The sequence below is a fragment of the Trichechus manatus genome, unplaced genomic scaffold (assembly GCF_000243295.1).
Source record: "Trichechus manatus latirostris isolate Lorelei unplaced genomic scaffold, TriManLat1.0 scaffold00076, whole genome shotgun sequence".
NCBI classification, from domain to species: Eukaryota; Metazoa; Chordata; class Mammalia; order Sirenia; family Trichechidae; genus Trichechus; species Trichechus manatus.
Window position 1 is genome coordinate 2,707,535 of NW_004444012.1, and position 23,247 is coordinate 2,730,781.

Genomic DNA, 23,247 nt, shown 5'->3' on the forward strand with positions numbered 1-23,247 from the left:
GGCAACTACCTATTAATGGATTCTGAAATTAACTTAATGGATCACGATCAGCATTTTTGTTTAATAAAACAGAACAGAAAATATTGGAACACAAAACATACAGTGAGGATAAATATTGTTTTGTGAAATTTCTGTAGGAAGAGGTAAAAAGTTTATGAATGTTGTTAATAGCATACCTCTTTACACAACACTAAACCAAGGAACTCACAACGAATCAGTAACTTTATCCAAAGTGGTCAAGTAACCTATTAAGTTGATAAACATCAGAGCCCTCAGGATAAGACAGGATAACTAAGGAAAGCAAGGGTTCAGTTTTCTTCAGTTGGCCCACATCACTTCCATATGATGATAAAAAAAAAAAGAAAGAACTAGAGGCTAAATAGAAAAATATGTCACACAAATATACACAATATAAAATAATCTGACTACAAGTCACTATATTAGTTTATAAAATACACTTTATAAACCAGATACCCATCTTAGCAACAATCAGCTGTTGGTGCTATGAAGATGCATTTTTCATTACAATGAGTTTGAGAAATTATAGGTGAACAACCTCCAAAATCCTTAAACACGCTGACCCAGAGCAACAGTCATGAGCATCAAAATTAAGACATGAATCCAGTAAACTGGCAAGAACTTGGTCATTTACTTAATTCAATCTGAACGATTAGGCGTTGAGGTGATCAATTAGGACAATGAGCCCAACGGAAAGTAACAATCAAGTCTTTATTTTATTCATTTACTGTGACAGTGCAAGTAAGTGGCAAAAAAAAGAGATGCTGACTGCCCACTATTGCACTTTTCCCCACGAAGAGCACTGGATGAGCACAGATGGGGAGTCATTTCACTGCCCAGGAGCCCTGAACAAAAGGCTCCTGCCTCTTTATGGAGCAATGTGGTATATGGCCTAAAACTAAGGCCCAATATTATGTGCTGCCGTGGTATCTGAAAAAATTGGGAGGGCCTCAAGTGGTCTAACCACAAGTTCCCCTCCCTCCTCTGCTCCTGCCGTAAGTCCCCTCACCAAACAATAGTCCTAATCAAGGGGACCTAGGCACAGTTCCTGCTTATCCTTGATTAGTGGGTTTCAGTTCTCTGCCAGCCTGCAGAATTATTCAAACAAGCTAATCATATCCTCCTGTGGATCCCGGGGCACCCCGCCCTCTTGATACTACAAAGTTTGCTTTCCCCAACCCCTGGCTGTTCACTCTATTCCTAAGCGCAACCCCTGTGTGGCCCTGTGTGCTGTTGCGGTGTCCCTCTCCCCTGAGCTGTGAGTATACATGATGAATAAACTACGTTGAGCTCAACTATCCAGTGTCAGGTGTCATGTGTTCAGCCATGCCCATAACCCTAGGGCGGGAATCCCTCTCTCACCAAGAGGTGAACAGGAGGTGATTAAAAAAACGAGTGGTTTGCGGGAAGGGAAAGGAAGAAGGGTTAGGAATGGAAAGGTAGTGAGTCAAAGTGTTGAAAATCGATTCAGCCAAGACTCCCAATGACATCTTAGTGGAGGTCCCTGGGAAGTGCCTCTGAATGGAGGCACCTGGACCGTGAATGCAGATATGCTTGTAAGTACGGCTGGAGGTGGCAGGGTTGGGAGGGGGGAGTCCTTAACTGAAACTCCCTCCAGAAATTTCAATACTGTACACTGGCTGTGCACCAAGTCTGGTGTGGGGAGGGGAGCTTCCCCAGGATGCATGTCAGCCAAAGCCTTGTAACTGCCTACGGTCAGGCCTGGAGCCAGACTCCTCATTTCCTTTTATATGTCTCTCTTTCCCTTTAGTACATGTTTCTGTGGAACACTCCTGAAAAAAATCCCACACTAGAAACTGCACTCATGACAATTACTTCTGATTATAATAGGAATTGGCCACCCACAGCTCCTGTGCTAAAAAATACCTATGGCTGACCACCAGTAGCACTAACTTACTATGACTTCCTTCTCACCACGTGGGAAAGCACTTACTGGGAGCCCCATACTGTTAGAACCATTAGTGGCAGGTGGTGATCTCACTTCCTATTCAGAAATGTCCCCTCAGGGATCACCACCACTCCAACTGTAGTCCCCCCATATACTTATACAAGGGCAAAACAAAAAAACCAAACCCACTGCCATCATCGATTCCAACTCAGTGACCCTCTAGGGCAGAGCAGAGCTGCCCCATAGGGTTTCCAAGGCTGTAATCTTTACCGGACGCAGACTGCCACCTCTCTCTCTCCTGGAGCGGCTGGTGGGTTGGAACCTCTGACCTTTTGGTTAGCAGCCGAGCTTTAACCATTGCGCCATCAGGGCTCCTTATATAAGGGTACACTTTAACAGCGCTCCAAATCCTCTTTCAGCTGGTTTTCTGTTCTCTCAACTTTTTTTTTTTTTTTTGGCCAACAACATTTAAAAGACAAACCCAAGACTAATTTTTACTAAGTTAAACTGAACATAAAAAGTGAAACAATAAATCTGCTCAATGGTTCGAAGGGAAAATTCCGCCAAGAGCCAGACATATTCCTGGAAGACTCTAAAAACTGACCTCGATGAAGTCCAATGCTGCCTCAAGGCTGGAAGGCTGTTGATTTTCTAGTCTTACGTAAGAGCATCCAAACGAAAAGAGGATATTACAAAAGTAAATCCACAAGAAACGAAAGATCTGAGAGACGCTCAGAAGACTCTGTTGGGCAATAACCGCTGACGCCTTTACCACAGCTTTTTCCGCTTTCTCGCTCCTTCTGCCCTCTGCTGGCCTCGAACCTTCGGCCCAGCCTCTCACGCGGACAGCCGACCCTGACGGCCGCTCCTCGCTCACAACCAGTAAGCACCTCGGGGTCGAGTCCACACACCGCAAAATGCCACCTCAGAAAGGAAGGGCAAACGTGAGACCGGCTGTGGCCGCAGCCAGGGAAACACAGGCGCCGAGATACGCCCCTCAGCGGCGAAAAAGCGCTCCTTCCGCACCTTGCTCGCCGCTTCCCGCTGCCCCTGAGGCGCACTCAGCAGGCGGGGAGGTGGGAAACCTAAGGGAGCCCGGGTCGTGGCGCCCCGTTCTGGGCCGCTGGGCACCTTGGCACGATCGAGCCAGGCCCGACCCTCCCCCGGGGTCGCCCCACTTCGCACCCGGATTCCTGAACGCCTCACACACCTGAAGCTGGCATGGATCCGGCAGCCGCATATCTCAGGGCACAGGCGCCGCGAAGCCAGCGACAGCACGTCCGCAGGGCCGGCGCGGTGACGGGCTGAGTGCGCAGGCGCAGCTCTCAGGAGCGCCCGGGAACCTGGTCCGGCTGGAAACAAACGCCCATGCCCCAGGTCAGGGCCGCCCGCGCCGCGGCGCGGGGTAAAGGCGTTTAGAGGCATGGCACCAAGCCCAACGCCACTCACCCCGCACTATAGTTGTGGTGAACAGAGATGTTGGCGTGATAAAGGGTGCATTTTCCATCTCGCCTCTAAACCTCGACTAGTCTGTGTCCTGGGCTCAAGGCCCGACTGGAAACTGGAGAGTCCACGTTCAAAACGCCGTCCCCTAGTTCTGTCTAACGCAGAGGGCCGGTGACAAAATGTCATTTATTAGGGCTTTCTGTGGAACGACTGACCTAAGCACTGAGTACAGTCTGAGTAAATATAACAGAGTTCAGGGGCCTGGGCTTTGTGGTCAAACAAAACTGGGCTCCACTCCTGAATCGTACTCATAGTGACCCTATAGGACAGAGTAGAACTGCCCCATAGGGTTTCCAAGGAGCAGCTGGTGGATTCGAACTGCTGATCTTCTGGTTAGCAGCCGAGTTCTTAAGCACTGCACCACCAGGACTCCGGACTCCACTCCAGGCCCTACCAATGGCCTGCAGCTGTGGACCTTGTTACCTGCTGTGAATGAGCCTCACTCATTTCGTATACTTTGGTCATCTACAATGTGCATGAGTCCTGCGTTCAGCGTCTTAGTTTCTTTAGCTTGCTGTCATAATTAGATGAAATGCATGCAAAATACTCAGCATAGTGCCTAGTATGTAGTAAGTCCTCAAATGTTGGTTGCTATTATTATTATTACTGTATTAAAAACTCACAACCTTATGTAGTGATACCGTTTCATTTTAAGATGAGGAAAATAAGGCTTAGAAACATTAACTTCCTAAAGGTCACGCAGCGGATAAACAGTAAAGGTGGGATTGGAACACAGGTAGTCTGATACTAGACCTGCACTTCTAATTCACTACTGCTTCCCAAATTATAGATATCTCAAAATTTTACGTACACACAAGACCAAAAACCAAACTTGTTAACAAGTCGATTCGAATTCATTGCGACTCCACGTATTACAGTGTGGAACTGCTCCATAGGGAAGCAGTTCGTCAGGCCTTTCATCTAGGGAAGGGCTGGGTGGACTCAAGCCATCAACCCTTTAGGTTAGCGGCCCATTGCTAACCGCTCATGCCCCCCATGGACCTATATAGCTACAAAACCAGTTGCCCTCCAGTCAATTCCCACTCATGGCGACCTCCTGTGTTTCAAAGTATGTGGTGAAACGAGTTCCTTTAGGTGGCCTTTTGCCTTAGTTCTTTGGAAAAACAGCTTGACAGATTTTTTTCCCCCCAAACCCTAAGGAGTTACCTTTGTCCTAGTTTTCTACCCCAGAGGGTTTATTCTACCCCGCGTTGATTGACATTTCCTGGGTAAGCTCTAAACAACCTGAGTTTTGATACTTCCTGTTGTCCCTGGGCTGCAGCCTGCCCTGTGATTGGTCTATTTTACGCACCTTGAAGGGAGTGGTCATTGTTGTTGTTAGGTGCCCTTGAGTCGGTTCTGACTCATAGTGACCCTAAGTACTACAGAACGAAACACTGCCCGGTTCTGCACCATGCTCACAATCGTTGTTATACTTGAGCCAATTGTTGCAGCCACTGTGTCAATCCATCTCATTGAGGGTCTTCCTCTTTTTCACTGACCCTGTACTTTACCAAAGCATGATGTCCTTCTCCAGGGACTGATCCCTCCTGACAACATGTCCAAAGCATATAGGACGTAGTCTTGCCATTCTTGCTTCTAAGGAGCGTTCTGGTTGTACTTCTTCCAAGACAGACCTGTTCTCTCTTTTGGCAGTCCATGGTATATTCAATATTCTTTACCAACACCACAATTCAAAGGCATCAATTCTTCTTCAGTCTTTCTTATTCATTGTCCAGCTTTCGCATGCATATGATGCGATTGAAAATACCATGGCTTGGGTCATGTGCACCTTAGTCTTCAAGGCGACGTCTTTGCTTTTCAACACTTTAAAGAGGTCTTTGCAGCCGATTTGCCCAATGCAATGTGTCTTTTGATTTCCTGACTTCTGCTTCCATGGGCGTTGATTGTGGATCCAAGTAAAATGATATCCTTGACAACTTCAATCTTTTCTCTGTTTATCATGATGTTGCTTGTTGGTCCAGTTTGAGGATTTTTGTTTCCTTTATGCTGAGTTGTAATCCATACTGAAGGCTGTGGTCTTTGGTCTTCATCAGCAAGTGCTTCAAGTCCTCTTTACTTTCAGCAAGCAAGCTTGTGTCATCTGCATAACACAGGTTGTTAATGAGTCTTCCTTCAATCCTGATGCCCCATTCTTCTTCATATAGTCCAGTTTCTGGGATTATTTGCTCAGCATGCAGATTGAATAGGTATGGTGAAAGGATACAACCCTGATGCACCCCTTTCCTGACTTTAAACCACGCAGTATCCCCTTGTTCTGTCTGAACAACTGCCTCTGTTTGTTTTTTTATTGTTCTTTAGATGAAGGTTTACAGAACAAGTAGTTTCTCATTAAACAGTTAGCACATATACTGTTCGATGACATTTGGTTAACAACCCCATGACATGTCAACACTCTCCTTGCTTGACCTTGGGTTCCCTATTACTGGCTTTCCTGTCCTCTCCTGCCTTCTAGTCCTTGCCCCTGGGCTGTTGTGCCCCATTAGTCTCATTTTGTTTTATAGGACTGTCTAATCTTTGGCTGAAGGGTGAACCTTGGGAGTGACTTCATTACTGGGTGTCCGGGGGCCATACTCTCGGGGTTTCTGGAGTCTCTGTCAGGCCAGTAAGTTTGATCTTTTTTTTTGAGTTAGAATTTTGTTCTACATTTTTCTCCTGCTCTGTCTGGGACTCTCTGTTATGATCCCTGTCAGAGCAGTCAGTGGTGGTAGCCGGGCATCATCTGGTTGTACTGGACTCAGTCTGGTGGAGGCCGTGGTAGTTGTGGTCCATTAGTCCTTTGGACTAATCTTTCTCTGGTATCTTGTTTTCTTCATTCTCCCTTGCTCCTGAAGGGCTGAGACCAGTGGAGTATCTTAGATGGCTGCTCATAGGCTTTTAAGACCCCAGATGCTACTCACCAAAGTAGAATGTAGAACATTTTCTTTATCAACTATGTTATGCCAATTGAGCTAGATGTTCTCTGAGACTATGGTCCCCACAACCCTCAGCCCAGCAATTCAGTCCCTCAGGGAGTTTGGATGTGTCTATGGAGCTTCCATGACCTTGCCTTGTACCAGTTGTGCTGGCTTCCCCAGTATTTTGTACTGTCTTACCCTTCACCAAAGTTACCACTTAACTATTGTCTATTTAGTGTTTCCCCCTCCACCCCTCCCCTCCATAACCATCAAAGATTGTTTCTTTCTGGGTGTAAACGTTTTCATGAGTTTTTATAGTAGGGGTCTCATACAATATTTGTCCTTTTATGATTGACTTATTTCACCCAGCAGAATGCCCATGTTATGAGATGCTTCACAGATTCATCATTGTTCTTTATCACTGCGTAATACTCCATTGTGTGTATGTACCATAGTTTGTTCATCCTCTCATCTGTTGATGGGCATCTAGGTTGCCGACAACTGCCTCTTGATGTATGTACAGGTTCCTCATGAGCACAATCAACTGTTCTGGAATTCCCATTCTTCACAATGTTATCAGTAATTTGTTATGAGCCACACAGTCGAATGCCTTTGCATAGTCAATAAAACACAGGTAAACATCTTTCTGGTATTCTCTGCTTTCAACCAGGATCCATCTGACATCAGCAATGATATCCCTGGTTCCACATCCACTTCTGAATCGAGCTAGAATTTCTGGCCGTTCCCTGTCGATATACTTCTGCAGCTGCTTTTGAAGGATCTTCAGCAAAATTTTACTTGTGTGTAATATTAATGATATTGTTCCATAATTTCCACATTTGGTTGGATCACCTTTCTTGGAAATAGGCATAAATATTGATCTCTTCTAGTCGGTTGGCCAAGTAGCTGTCTTCCAAATTTCTTGGCATAGAAGAGTAAGCACTTCCAGTGCTGCATCCATTTGTTGAAACATCTCAATTGATATTTTGTCAATTCCTGGAGCCTTGTTTTTCACCATTGCCTTCAGTGCAGCTTGGGCTTCTTCATTCAGTACCATCTATTCCTGATCATATGCTACCTCTTGAAATGGTTGAGCATCAACCAATTCTTTTGGGTATAATGACTCTGTATATTCCTTCCATCTTCTGTTGATGCTTTTGGTCAATATACTTACGCAACTGAAGTAACTATAACCTAGTGTGTCTTAGGCTGGGTTCTCTAGAGAAGCAAAACCAGTAAAGCGTATAAATATATATAGAGAGAGAAATTTATACCAAGCAAATGGCCACACAATTGCAGAGGCTGATGTCCCAAGTTCGTGGGTCAGAATAGAGGCCTCTCCTGATTCATGTAGCCACAGGTGCTGGGAACCCAAGATCGGCAGGTCAGAGAGCAGGGCTCCTGCTGACAGGCTGCGAAGATCGATGAATCCCAAGATCGGCAAGCAAGACTACAGGTAAGCTGCTAGCTCAAGTCCCAAGAACCAGAGGATCTAGAACGAGCAAAAGCCCACAAGCCTTGCCAGAATATCCTCTTACATTCAATGCAGGCCACACACCCCTAAGGAAATTCCCTTTCAACTGATTGGCTTCTCACAGCAGATCCCATCATGGAGGTGATCACATAATATCAAATCTCATCATGGAAGTGATCACACATCATACGACTATCAAACTATTGGGAGTCATGGCCCAGCTAAGTTGACACTCAACCTTAACCATCATACCTACTATGCAAATTAGTGGTCTACAGAGAGGCGATTGGTCAGTTCATGGCCCTGCTGGAGGGGCCATGCCTTGAAATTGACTAGAGTTTTCTTATATATGCAGCCAACCCCACAGAGATGGGCAGACAGAAAGAGAAGGAAGAAAGAAGCAGGGAAGGAGAAAAGGCAAGAGAGGCAAGAAAAGAGAAGAAGCAGAGAGAGACAGGGCAAGGAACCTCCTAAAAGAGCTATATAACACAGGTCAATGGCTGTAACACTGAGGAAAGTGAGATGCCTAAAAGAGGCCCTGCAGCAGAGTTGGTAGCAGCAGACCCAGAAGTGGCCCCGTGGCTGAGTCGGTGGTGACAGCAGAAACCTACTGCTAGGAATGCAGCTAAGAGAGCTGAGCTGAACAAAACTGCTCCACTGGCCATGAGCTGGGTAAGTTAGCAGTGGAGAGGCCGATGGCAGGGAGGCTGAACGTAGAGAGGCCTGTATGGCTGAAAGGGGTATGCATGGCCAAAAACAGGCCTGTCCTGAAGGGGTTGAGAGGAGCCTGTTCTGAGGTGGTCGAGAGGAAGTTTTCCCAAGGGGGCCAAGAGGAGGCCTGTCCCAAGGTGGCTGAGAGAAGCCTGTCCTGAAGGGCCCAAGAAGATGCCTGTCCTGAGGTGGCCGAGAGGAGGCCTGTCCTGAGGTGGCTGAGAGAAGCCTCCCCTCAGGGAGGTGAGAGGAGGCCTGTCCTCAGGGGGCCGCAAGGAGGCCTGCACAGCAGAGAAAAGGGCCTGTTTACTTGCATGGCTGAGAGGAACTGAGAGAGCTGTCTTGCACTGAAGAAGGGAGGGATGTGCTCTTCCCTTTGGGGGAGACTTCCAGACTTTGCCTACTTCTTCCTGATCCTGATCCCTAGTTGTACCCTGTTGCTTCCTTAATAAACCACTTAACTGTAAGTATGGTCTGTGAATTCTGTGTGGCCATTGCAACAGATTGTCAAACCCAGAAGAAAAGTAGAGAGTGCCATGGGAGGGACAGCTGGTGTCAGAAATGGTAAAAAGTTTGGAGAGTAAAGGTATGTCTGATCTCTGCCTCATAGGGATCAGCCTTGGGCTTATCTTGATTCGTATTATCCCCCTGAAGTTAGACAGGTTCTGACACTGCTGCTACCATTTTACAGAGTAGAACTGTGCTTCACGTGGTTTTCAATGGCTGTGATCTTTCAGAAACAGATAGACAGAGCTTTCCTTCGAAATGCCTCTGGGTGGATTTAAACCACCAACCTTTCAGTTAGCAGTCAAGTTCTTAACCATTTGTGCCACCCAGGGACTCCATGTAGACACAAGGAAAGGTCAAATGTTGTGGTACAGTAACAGAATTGGGTCTGTAATGATATACCACCCTAGTCTGTCATTGTATGACTGTATTTAAAAACAGGACCACATACACAGGTACAGGGGTTAGGGCTTCAACATGTATTTTTGGGAGACACAATCCAATCCACACAAGGGTGTGCTTTTGTGGGAGGGATAAGGGAGGCAGGGAGAGGCAGGGAATATTCCAAACCCAGAAGACACACAAAGAGAGGACATGACAAACGGGAAACTACAAATAATTCAATGTTGCTGAAATGAAAAGCACATGTTGGGAGGGTGGGAGAATGGCAGGAGAGTCAGTTACTCATTCAACAAATAAGTCTGGAGCACCGACTGCTCACCAGGCACTTTGCAAGACACTGGGAAAGGCCTTATATGCCTCACAAAGGTTTTCGTTTTTTTCAGTCCTGTAGGCAATGGGACCGCCACTCGTCTGTCAGTTTGTCTTACTGTGGTGGCTCGCATGTTGCTGTGATGCTGGAAGCTATGCTGCCGGTATTTCAAATACCAGCAGGCTCACCCATGGTGGACAGGTTTCGGTGCAGCTTCCAGACTAAGACAGACTAGGAAGAAGGACCTACTGGTCTACTTCTGAAAAAATTGCCAGTAAAAACCTTGTGAATAGCAGCTGAACATTGTCTGATACAGTACCGGAAGATGAGCCCCTCAGGTTGGAAGGCACTCGAAATACAACTACGCAAGAGCTGCTGTCTCAAAGTTGAGTCAACCTTAATGATGTGGATGGAGTCAAGCTTTCAGGACCTTTGTTTGCTGATATGGCATGACTCAAAATGAGAAGAAACAGCTGCAAACATCTGTTAATAATCGGAACATGGACTGCACAAGGTATGAATCTAGAAAAATTGAAAGTCATCAAAAACTGAAATGGAATGCATAAAGATCAATATCCTAGACATTAGTGAGCTGAAATGGACTGATATTGGCCATTTTGAATTGGACAATCATATGGTCTACTATGCGGGGAATGACAAAATGAAGAGGAATAGCATCACATTCATCATCAAAAAGAACATTTCAGATCTATCCTAAAGTACAGTGCTGTCAGTGATAGGATAATATCTATACGCCTAAAAGGAAGACCAGTTAATATGAATATTATTCAAATTTATGTACCAACCACTAATGCCAAAGATGAGGAAATTGACGATTTTAACCAACTTCTGCAGTCTGAATTTGAACAAACATGCAATCAAGATGCATTGATGATTAGTAGTGATTGGAATGCGAAAGTTAGAAAAAAAGAAGAAGGATCAGTAGTTGGAAAATAGGGCCTTGGTGATAGAAACAATGAGGGACATTGCATAATAGAATTTTGCAAGATCAAAGACTTCTTCATTGCAAATACCTTTTTCACCAACATAAACGGTGACTATACACATGGACCTCACTGGATGAAATACACAGGAATCAAATCAACTACATCTGTGGAAAGAGACAATGGAGAAGCTCAATATCATCAGCCAGAACAAGGCCAGGGGCTGACCTTGAGTATATCTCACCTGAATTTAGAGACCATCTTAAGAACACATTTGACACATTGAACACTAATGACCGAAGACCAGATGAGTTGTGGATGACATCAAGGACATCATACGTGAAAAAAGCAAAAGGTCATTAAAAAGACAAGAAAGAAAGAAAAGACCAAAATGGATGTCAGAAGAGACTCTGAAAGTTGCTCTTCAATGTAGAGTAGCTAAGCAAAAGGAAGAAATGATCAGCTGAAGAGCTGAACAGAATATTTCAAAGGGCGGCTCGAGAAGACAAAGTAAAGTATAATAATGACACGTGCAAAGAGCTGAAGATAGAAACCCAAAGGGGAAGAACATGCTCGGCATTTCTCAAGCTGAAAGAACTGAAGAAAAATGCAAGCCTCGTGTTGCAATATTGAAGGATTCTATGGGCAAAATATTAACAACTGAGAAAGCATCAAAAGAAGATGGGAGAAATACACAGTCACTGCACTGAAAAGATCTGATCGTTGTTCAACTATTTCAGGAAGTAGTGAAGGAAGAAGTCCAACTTGCACTGAAGGCACGGGTGAAAAACAAGGCTCCAGGAATTGACAGAATACCAACTGAGATGTTTCAACAAACGGATGTACTGGAAGTACTCACTTGTCTACACCAAGAAAATTGAAACATAGCTACCTGGCCAACCAACTGGAAGAATTCCATATTTGTGTTCATTCCAAAGAAAGGTGACCCAACAGAATGTAGAAATTATTGAACAATATCAATATCACACACAAGTAAAATTTTGCAGAAGATCATTCAAAAGCAGTTGCAGCAGTACAGCAACAGGAAACTGCCAAAAATTCAAGCTAGATTCAAAGAGGATGTATGTGATGGTTAAGGTGGTGGGTCAACTTGGCTGGGCCATGATTCTCAGTTATTTGGCAGTTATGATGTAGTTTGAAAGCTATGTAATGATGTAATCACCTCCATAATGAGATCTGATATAATGTAATCACCTCCATGATGAGATCTGTTATGAGCAGCCAATCAGTTGAAAGGGAGTTTCCTTGGAGGTGTGGTCTATATCCAATACAGGTGAATTTCTGGCAAAGTTTGCTGGCTTTTGCTGGTTCTGGATCCTGCAGCTGGCCATTGTTCATCTGACTTTGGTTCTTGGGACTTGAACTAGCAGCTTACCTGCTGTCTTACCTGCCGCTCTTGGGATTCATTGGCATCTTCAGCCTGTGAGCCAGAGGCCTGCTGTCTGCTGTCTGGCCTGCTGATCTTGGGTTCATCAGCCCCTGCAGCTACGTGAGTCAGGAGAAGCCTCCAACCTGACCCACAGATTTGGGATTTTCGAGCCTCTACAACCACATGAGCCATTTCCTTGATATGAATACACACATATACGTTTCACTGGTTTTGCTTCTCTAAAGAACCCAGCCTAAGACAACGTGGAATGAGGGATATCACTGCTGATGTCATCTGGATCTTGACTGAAAGTGGAGAATACCAGAAAGATGTTTACCTGTGTTTTATTGACTATGCAAAGGCATTTGACTGTGTGGATCATAACAAATTATAGATATTGCGAACAATGGAAATTCCAGAACACTTCATTGTGTTCATGAGGAACCTGTACAAAGACCAAGAGGCAGTCATTTGAACGGAACAAGGGGATACTGCGTGGTTTAAAATCAGGAAAGGTATGTGTCAGGGTTATATCCTTTCACCATACTTACTCCATTTGTATGTTGAGCAAATAATCCTAGAAGTTGAACTAAATGAAGAAGGACGGGGCATCAGGATTAGAGGAAGACTCATTAACAACCTGTAATATGCAGATGACATAGCCTTGTGTACTGAAATCAAAGAGGACTTGAAGCACTTACTGATGAAGAGCAAAGACCACAGCCTTCAGTATGGATTACACCTCAACATAAAGAAAACAAAAGTCCTCACAACTGGACCAATAAGCAACACGATAAATGGAGAAAAGATTGAAGTTGTCAAGGATTTCATTTTACCTGGATCCACAATCACTGCCCATCGAAGCAGCAGTCAGGAAATCAAACTATGTGTTGAATTGGGTAAATCTGCTGCAAAAGACCTCTTTAAACTGTTAAAAAGCAGAGATGTCACTTTGAGGACTAAGGTGTGCCTGACCCAAGCCAGGTATTTTCAGTTGCCTCATATGCACGCAAAAGCTGGACAATGAATAAGGAAGGCCGAAGAAGAATTGATGCCTTTGAATTATGGTATTAGTGAAGAATACACATGGACTGCCAGAATAAGGAATAAATATGTCTTGGAAGAAGTATGGCCAGTATGCTCCTTAGAAGAGAGGATGGAGAGATTTAGCCTCACATACTTTCGACATGTTATTAGGAGGGGCCAGTCCCTGGAGAAGAACATCATGCTTGGTGTCATGGATTGAATTCTGTCCCTCCAAAAATGTGTGTATCAGTTTGGCTGGGCCATGATTCCTCGTGATTTTCCTATATGTTGTAAATCCTGCCTCTATGATGTTAATGAGGGATGATGGGTGGCAGTTGTGTTAGTAAGGCAGGACTCAATTTACAAGATTGGATTGTGTCCTGAGGCAATCTCTTCAGATATAAAAGAGAGAAGTGAGCAGAGAGACGGAGACTTCATACCATCGAGAAAGTGGTGTTGGGAGCAGAGTGCGTCCTTTGGACCAGGGTCCCCGCGCAGAGAAGCTCCTAGTCCGGGGGAACACTGAAGAGAAGAAGGCCGACAGAGAGAAAAAGCCTTCCCCTGGAGCTGATGCCCTGAATTTGGACGTTTAGCCTACTTTGACTGTGAGGAAATAAACTTCTCTTCATTAAAACCATCCACTTGTGGTATTTCTGTTACAGCAGCACTGGATGACCTAGACACTTGGTAAAGCAGAGGGTCAGTGAAAAAGAGGAAGACCCTCAATGAGAGGGATTGACACAATGACTGCAACAGTGGGTTCAAACATGGCAGTGATTGTGAGGGTGGCGCAGGACCAGGCAGTGTTTCGTTCCTCTGTATGTAGGGCCACTATGAGTTGCAACCAATTAAACGGCAGCTGACAACAGGCGATGGGAAATTACTGAAGAATTTTGAGCACAGGTGAGGCTTGCCTACATTTGCGTGTTGAAAACCTCACTCAGAAACAGTATGGATAATGAAATGCAGGGGGCAAAATTAGAACTAACAATCTGTCAGCTGGAGGCTCCCTGCTCCTCAAATATTTGGATAACTTGCATGAAAATCCAATTTTGTGGCTTTTGACGGTCTTCATGATGCATATGAGTTCCTGCAGTGTGCTCCTACTGCTGTCTTCCTCTGTAATCCTTAACCTCAAGGGCTATGAGTTGCCTTTTTAGCAGTACACATTGAATATTGAACTTGGCTTCTTCATCAGTTTCTTGAAAAAAATTTCCTCTGACATTAAGTATTTTTTTAAACTTTATTGAAGATTAAGGAGTCACTAGGGAATAGGACTGTAAAAAGTACTTGGGGGCAGTGTCTGACCTCCTCCAACCCCGCAAGGGGAAAGGAGAACCAAGATCAACAGCGCAAGGCTAACTCCCACGAGGTGGAGGCCAGACAAACCTCCTCTCTCCACCATCTTTACTAATTCTGACACCAACCGTCCCTCTCACAGCACTCTCTACTTTTCTGCTAGGTTCGATAATTCATTGCAATCGCCACACAAAACTCACAGACCATACTCACGATTATAGGGTTTATTAGGGAAGTAACAGTTATAATTCAGGCTCAGGAACACCAGGATACCCTACCACACAGTCCCACCCAATTACCTGGGTGGGAGTTACAGGACCATGGTTAGAAAGGGCACACACAGAAGTAATTAATTGCACTGTAAGGACTTCCTCTGAGATTGTCTGGAATCTGGAGGCAACTCAGCCATTCCTCCTCTCTTATCTTTCCTCTTTCCCCCTCTCCTTCCATTTGCAGAACAAACCAACAGATCCATCTGCTTTCTTCGTGCAACATAATCCACCAAAATCTGGATCCCTCAGGTATCATCTTCTACCCCCAAGCAATTATCAAATAACAACAAAGATAGCTATCCCTTTCTAAGAAGATTTTGGTGAATAAAATCCTCTTCTTCTCATCATATGCTCCCCCTAGAAATATATTTACAGCCTCTTGTATATTTTACTACACGACTTCTGAGCGCAGGATGGCAGATGGAGGGGTGGTGGTGAGTTGAGATAGAAGGTACTGCACAGTACAGCTGTATTTTACTTACGGCAGTTGGACCACCTCCAACTAGATGCTAGTCCCCTTCTCCCAAAGAGTTACTCTATTTGTGTCAATGCCTCTTGGATTTCTGGGTCTACTGAGGTAGCAGCATCCCATCCCAAGAGAGAGCAAGGAATTATGGAATCTACCAAGCTCTTAGGCTTATGGGGTCAAAAGAGCTTCACACTGTGCATCTGCTCCTGTTGCTGGATCTTAATTTCTGGGGGACAGTGATAGGGTCCTTCTCACAGGTACCTTCTACCACAAAATGCCCATCTGCACGAGAGCCAGAACAGACAGGAAGACATTTCCCTTCTCAGTCCCGCACCCAGGTAGTGCTGTGGGTTTTAAATCTGCCCTGGTGGTTGCAGGACTCCAGGGGGGGGGGGGTAATATCTGAGAGATTACCAATCTCCTGTTTAGTCCTGCCTTCTCAATTAGGTAGAAAACCAATAATCACCATTTCTTCTGAAGGCCCCAGGGCTTTTTCTGGTGTGTCTTCTGATCCAAAGTAAGGAAGCCACTTACACCATATCTGTACTCAGGTAGATAAGTTTCATCTCCATCACTGCCAGCCCTTGTACACTGGACTGGTGCTTGAATAATTCCCTGAATGGCCAGTTTCTCCCCCCTTTTCCTCCTCTTTACTAAAGTCTTTAAGAGCAAAAGGTGGGGAGGATATCTCAGGTTTTCACAGGAGCTTCTGAGCTTCGCCTATAATGCTTTGCTGTAAATTTCTCCTTCAGCACCTTGCTCCAACAAGCTTAATTTTTCCAAACTGCTTTCTAACAGCTATGTAGAATGGTTTGTTGCAAAAGCCTCTTAAGTGCTAACACATATGCAAAGGTCATTTCTCCTTTCAGCTATTACATTGTCAGAAGCCTGACTTACAAACGCAAGAATTTACCACATTGCCAAGTATCGTTGAGCAGTCAGCTACCCAGAGAGATACATATATTCCTGATTGTATCTTTGTGACCACATATATTCCTGATTCTGGATCCTGCAAACCTTACATTAATTATTGTCTACAACCCCACTACAGTTCCTTTAACATTTAAGGGGATGTAAAAATCCTCCTTTCTGCATTACCTGAAAATGTCTTTATTTCTGGTGGTATACAATGTTCACTCAGGATCCTAATTGTTCTTACTGTTGCTGCCTAGTCAGCTTTGACTCCTGTATAACAGAACAAAACATTGCCTGGTGCTTCGTCATCCTCCTGATCATTGGTAAGTTTTTTAGTCCGTTGTTACAGCTATTGTGTCAATCCATCTCATTGAGGGTTTCCTGCATTTTAGCTGACCCTCTACTTTACCAAAAATGATGTCCTTTTCTAGAGATTGGGCTTTCCTGATGCTGTGTCCAAGTTTGACATCTAATCTATGAGGGACCTTGTCTAAGTAGAAGTAGGCATGATAGAAAACTGTAATCAGTCCGAATATTTTTATTCATTCATTTAACAAACATCTATTGAGACGATCATATTCCAGGCAGAGAAACAAGACAGACAAAATCAATCCCTACTCTTATAGAGCCTATATTCTGCTAGTAATGGTGGTGGGAAAGATAGAAAATAAGCAATAAACAGACAGGATAATTTCTGGTGGTGACAAGAGCAAAGACAAGGTGATGTGTGAGAATACTGAGGTGTTGGAGAAGCTTCTTTAGATTAAGTAGTCATGGAGGAAGGATGCTGAGGAGGCCACATTTGAACTGAAACCTTAATAGAAATAAAGGCTATCTATCACATTTTCAGCAATAATGTTGCTGGGTGGAAACCCCAAGTTTTGCTTGGTGTGACTTATCACAGCCAACAAACAAGAGGCTGAGGTGGGAGAGAAGAAAGGCACCTTTATTTTGTTGTGTAAAGAAAGGAACAGTTGGGGCTGCTGCCTCCAAGACTGTTCATAGGCAGCTTGGGGCGTCGGGCTTTTACATAAAGCAGACAAGGAAATGTAAATTTATCATGAATGTTCAGGATCGACCTTTGCTCAAGCATCTAGAGCTTGGAGATGACTATGCATTTTCTCTAGACAAGGGTTCAATTCCCCAGGATGGAGGAAGAGGTCGATTTTCCTTCATAAGCACCATCCAGAGGCGGGATGCTTATATGTATTTTGTATTTAAAGAGAATAAGTCATTTCAAGTGCTAAGATGGCGTTGAAAACCTGCTAAAACCAGTTGAGGCCAGCTATGACCATTCTGTGGTTATCTTGTCAAGGACAATTTCAGAAGAATGTGCAGCCTATTCTGCTTGGTGTAGGAGGATAAGCCAGAGCAGGTGTCTCCTAGAAGGGCTGAGCTCTGAAGCTGCCTGTCTCAGTAACACATTGAATGTAGAACTTAGCTTCTTCGGCAGTTTAGAAAAACTCATGGCATCTAGTGATGTGAAGATCAATGGGTAGAGTGTTTCAGGCAGATGTTCCAGCCAGTGCAAAGTTCCTCAGGCTGAAATGACCTTGTTGTATTTGAGGAACAGATAGAAGGACTGTGGCTCAGAAATGGCAAGCAGGGGCAAGTGGTGCAAAACGAAACGAGCTCAGAGAAGTGATAGGGGTCAGATCCTGTGCAGCCTTGTAAACCAAGGTGAAGAGTTTGGATTTTATTCTAGACGCAATGGGATGCGTTTGGAAGGCTTCAAGAAGGCAAATGATCTGATTTACATTTTTAAATGATCTCTACTGCTGCCGTGTTGGAGGGAGTGGCAGGGACGTGGAGGATTTGTATTGTATCAATTTAGCTGAACTGGAATTATTTTTCCTGGAATCCTCTTCCCTGCTTGGTTCAGGGTCTGTGAGCTAGTGATCACTAGAGGCATTTTTGCACACTATTTGGAAGACAGAAGTGGAGCGGTAGCCTATTGTTTTTATACTTGGAAGCGTGGACAAAGGCACAAGGCACTGTTGGCAGCTCAGTCATTGTTACTAATCTGCTGACTCACTTTGCTGGCCTGGGGTAACATCCTGCCACAGCTCCTATAACCCTGACAAATTTTCTTCTTCAGTTACGCAGATTCCGGGCCAGGAGCGTATTTAGCTCCATGACTTAGAACTTCCAAAATTATGTAAGGTTAAAGTCCTATAATAAATTCATATATATATACATATATATGAACATATGTGTTGTGTGCCATTGAGACCAAGCAGAACTGCTCCATAGGGTTTCTCAGACTGCAGTCTTTATAGAAGCAGATTGCCAGGTCTTTTTTCCCACAAAGCCACTGGTGGATTCCAACTGCTGACCTTTCAGTTAGCTGTTGAGCACTTAACCATTATGCCACCAGGCCTCCTTATATGAACATATATATTATGAATATATATGCATACACACATATATGTAATAAATTCATACATATGCTTTTATTCTATATGTAGGATTTATTACATATACGAACATAATGTATATATGTTCATATAAATACACGAGTTTATTATAGGGCTTTGACTTTACACAACTGCAGAATTCTCAGGCCATGTATATTTGTGGAAGAAACAGCTTATTGTCCCTCAATGTCTCTCTTTGCCATCTTCCTTTGTAAGAGACCTTCCACTTTTTAGCTGGGCTCTTGGCTTCCTGAGATAAAGACTATACTTCTCAGCCTTCCATGCAGCTAAGCATAGCCCTGCAGCTATGTTCTGTTTAGTTGCTTATAAGAGGGAAGTGGTGGGTGCAATTTCCTGGATGTGTCTTTAAAGGAAGGGGGTAGGCCCTTCTTCTTCCCTTCCTCCTTCTAGCTAACTGGAGTTTGTAGCAGAAACGGATCCTGGTCCTTTGGCATTACAGAGTCATGTCAGTTCTGGATCACCTACCTCTGGACTTTTACAAGAGAGATAAATACCATCTTATTTAATCCACCACTATTTTAGATTTCTGTGACATGCAGCCAACTTGAATCCTAAATGATACAATATCCATATAATTAACTCTTCATCTTTTAAAGACACCAAATGAATATCTGCTTGCCAAATACAAGACAGTCTAATTAAAATAATTGTTTTCCTACTCAGGCCATGTGCGATTTGACTTTCATACAAAAAACCCTTCCCACCTCATATTTTGCTTTGTTTTTTAAAGTCCTAAAAGAAACACAGACACTTTTATTAGGATCTATTATTAAAAGTACCACTGCCTTCTCTAGGGAAGCGATAATTGATCCACGTTTTCCTGGCACCAGCTTACATTTCATAAATCCTTGTGAAAATTAACCCAGGTCATTAAACAGCAGAGAAAAAAATGTTCTTTTTTTGAAATTACACAATAGAACTCCCTACTGAGAAACTGAAAAAAAAAAAAAAAACAAAAACTGAGTTTACATGTAATCTCAGATAAGGTGACCAAATATCCAAAATTGGCAAAGACAGTCCCAACTCCTAGATTGCAGCTGCCCTGGTTTCTGTCTCAGAGCACGTCCTGTGGTTCCAACCAGATGTCATCCAACTTAAGGACAGGAATTCCTGCCCCTGCAAAGGAGACCCGGCCCCTGAAAGTGGAAAAGAAGCAACACGGAAAGTGTGAACTGCAAAAACCTGAACTGCGATTAAAATTTTAGTTAACATTTTGGTTCTTTGTGTGACAAATTTTGGGAGCACTGGTGAACCAATATTGCCTAGGTTGGTGTCCTTCAAAGTGTGCATGGCATGACCCATTCCTGGGGCATGAAATCCACTTAGTGGGTTGTGATCAATATTTTTAAAAAGTAATATAGACTAGAATACCAAAACCAGAAACACCAAACCCATTACCATCAGGTCGAATCTGACTCATAGTGACCCTCTAGGACAGAGCAGAACTGCCCCACAGGGTTTCCAAGGCTGTAATCTTTATGGAAGCAGGCTGCCATATTTTTCTCCTGCAGAGCTGCCAGTAGGTTCGAACTGCCAACCTTTTGGTTAGCAAGCCGAGCACACAGACTAGAATAGGATAGACAATTCCAGAATGCATTGCACATATAAAGAGTGAGTATTTTTCAAAATTTTCTGTTTAAGTTGTCTCTGTAAGTCTGCAGTCGGTGGGGATAATCAAAAGAACTTAACAGACCAATGATGTCAGTCATTTATTTGTGTACTCACCCATTGTTTTCTGCAACCATGCAGCAATATTAAGAAATTTTAAACTTTTCATTCACCATATATTAACATATGTAACAGTACTTGTGAGACCATCACTTCCCTGGGTGGGGTTTTCCCTTCACGCCCCATTCTCACACAAGTTTTCCAAGCCCTGTGTTCCAGGGACTTCACAAGTGCCCAGGACGGTTGGATGGTGGGCAGTCTACAGGAGTTTGCTCAGTGCATGGTTCACCCTTGAAGATCGCTGGGCGGATGGTTTTTTTTTTTTTGGTTTTAACAAAGAGAAGTTTATTTCCTTACAGTAAAGTAGGCTAAAAGTCCAAATTCAGGATGTCAGCTCCAGGGGAAGGCTTTCTCTCTCTCTTGGCCTTCTAATCAGTGCTCCCCCAGACTAGGAGCTTCTCGGCACAGGGACCCTGGTCCAAAGGACGCGCTCTGCTCCTGGCACTGCTTTCTTGATGGTATGAGGTCCCCAATTCTCTGGGCAGACGGTTTTTAAAGGTTAAATAGGAGTTAGCCAGGTGGACAAGGAAAGTAACAGCATCCCAGGAAGAAGAAGCTGTGTGCGTTAAACAGAAGAAAGAAACAATACAGTGTATGCGTCCACAGTATCTTATCCGAAACTGGAAAGAAAAAAAAGTTCTGAAAGCTGAAACTTTTTCTTAACCCACTAGGCAGGAAAACCTGACCTCATACGATCTCAACTCATGTATAAGCTGCATTTGTCAGGGACCCGTCAGGAAACAGATGGCCTTCTCAGATTGGGATAATTTGATTACTTACAAAGGTGTGAGTGGGGTGGAGAGAAAGTACAAGCAATAGTGCAGTACCCTGGCGCTAGAAACGGCAGAGCCTTTCCACCTCTAGACACAAAGAGGTGAGGGAAGGGAGTGGTTCCCGGAACCTGGAAGGAGAGAGTCGCTTTTAAGAGCAAAAGTGAGTGTTGATGTTCTTCAGGCGAGGAATTAAATAACCCTTGGATGGTCTGCTAGGCTCCATATCTGCCATAGCCCAGCAGAAGCCTGGGAACAATTAAGTGCAGAGCTGAAGCCCAGTTTCCCAGGGCACAGAGCAGGGTGGAGAAGCATGGGTAATGGGTCTCTAGGGGCCAATGGAAGTCAGCTGGCCCAATGGTGAAACGACCTTAACTGATCGGAGGCCATCTGTGGCCTGATCACACTCACTGTGAATATTTAGGTTTGCTACAGAAATAGCAATGCGTTTGACAATGAGTTGACGCCTTAGACCCTGCTGGGGTGCTGTGTAATACACAGTATAAGCATAGGATTACCTGTCGAACCTCTAAAAAATTATGAATTCTGAAACATCTCTGGCCATAAGGGTTTCTGATAAGAGAATCTGGGTCTGCATACAGTGAACTGCAGAGTTTTCCATCTGGCTAGAAGGTTTTATATGTGGGGAATGGGGTGGGAGTTGGTGGCACCGTAATATGGAGAGCAGGGGGGGAGGCCTGAAGGACGGACTGGGGCCACAGCAAAAAGAGGCTTTTATGCCAGGCAAAGTGTATGGGCTCAGTTGTAAATGGTGGGAAACTGTAATAAAGGATTTTAAGTGGGGATGACATGGTTCAATGTCTGCAGCTCTGGCTAGAGGGTGGAGGTTGGGTTGGGTTCTCTCGAGCAGCAGAACACAGGAGGGCCTGGGTTTGGGATTTTTTAAAAAAGAATAAGGTCTATCTATACATAGTTATATAAAAATTAAGTGAAAAAAAGTTATTAACTGAAAAAAAAGTTGCAGAAGATTCTGCTAGTATTACGCCATTCTTGTAGCAAAACCACTCAAGAAACAACGTTTGTTTTTGTATGTGTATAACCTATAGGCATGTTTGGATACAAATAGAAAAAAAAGTCTGAAAGAATACATACAAAACTATCAAGGGTGGTTACCTCTGGAGAATGTGCTGAGGTGGAGGGGAAGGGTTGGTGAAAAGGAGATAAATTTGTATTTTATAGACTTCCACTTGCTTGTGATAGGTTAAGACTCACCAAGTGCTCATGAGTTAAAGCACAACCAAGCATATGGAAACCATTAAACAATTGGAAAGAGATGAAAAAATAATCAAGTGTAAATACGCTGTGTCTAAGTTTGGCAAACTGGCCCATGAGCTAGATCACATAACTGCTATATATATCAGTTCTCCCGTAACTGTGTGTAAATTACTACGTTAACTTTACCAGACTTCTGTTTTGCTAATGCTATGGATTTTGAGGTCTTATTTTTATTAAATCTTAAAGAGAAATAAAAATGCCTTCCAAATAAGTAAATCAATAGTTAATGCACTTGTCTTTTGGTCCTATACAGTCTTTTAAAAAACTTATACACGCGTTTGTATGGACCATCACCATATTTCAGACTGGTAGAATGGCAGTGTGGTAAGATGAAAAAATACTACACAGAATTAGAACAGACCAGGTTTTATCACTAACTAGCTGTGTAACTACTGCTGCTTTCAACCTGTTGTTGTTGTTAGGTGCCATCAAATCGTTTCTGACTCATAGCGACCCCGTGCACAACAGAACAAAACACTGCCCAGTCCTGCGCCATCCTCACAATCGTTATTATGTTTGAGCCCATTGTTGTGGCCACCGTGTCAATCCATCTTGTTGAAGTTCTTTCTCTTTTTCGCTGACCCTCTACTTTACCAAGCATGGTGTCCTTCTCCAGGGACTGATCACTCCTGATAACATGTCCAGAGTATGTGAGATGAAGTCTCGCCATCCTTGCTTCTAAGGAGTATCCTAGCTGTATTTCTTCTGCAGTCCATGGTATATTCAATATTCTTTGCCAACACTGTAATTCAAAGGCATCAGTTCTTCTTCGGTCTTCCTTATTCATTGTACAGCTTTTGCATGTATATGAGGTGATTGAAAACACCATGGCTTGGGTCGGGTGCACCTTAGTTCTCAAGGTGACATCTTTGCTTTAAACCAATGGATCCTTATTTGATCCTTTTAAAGAAAAATCTATGATTCAAAAAAGCAAGAGAATGGTAT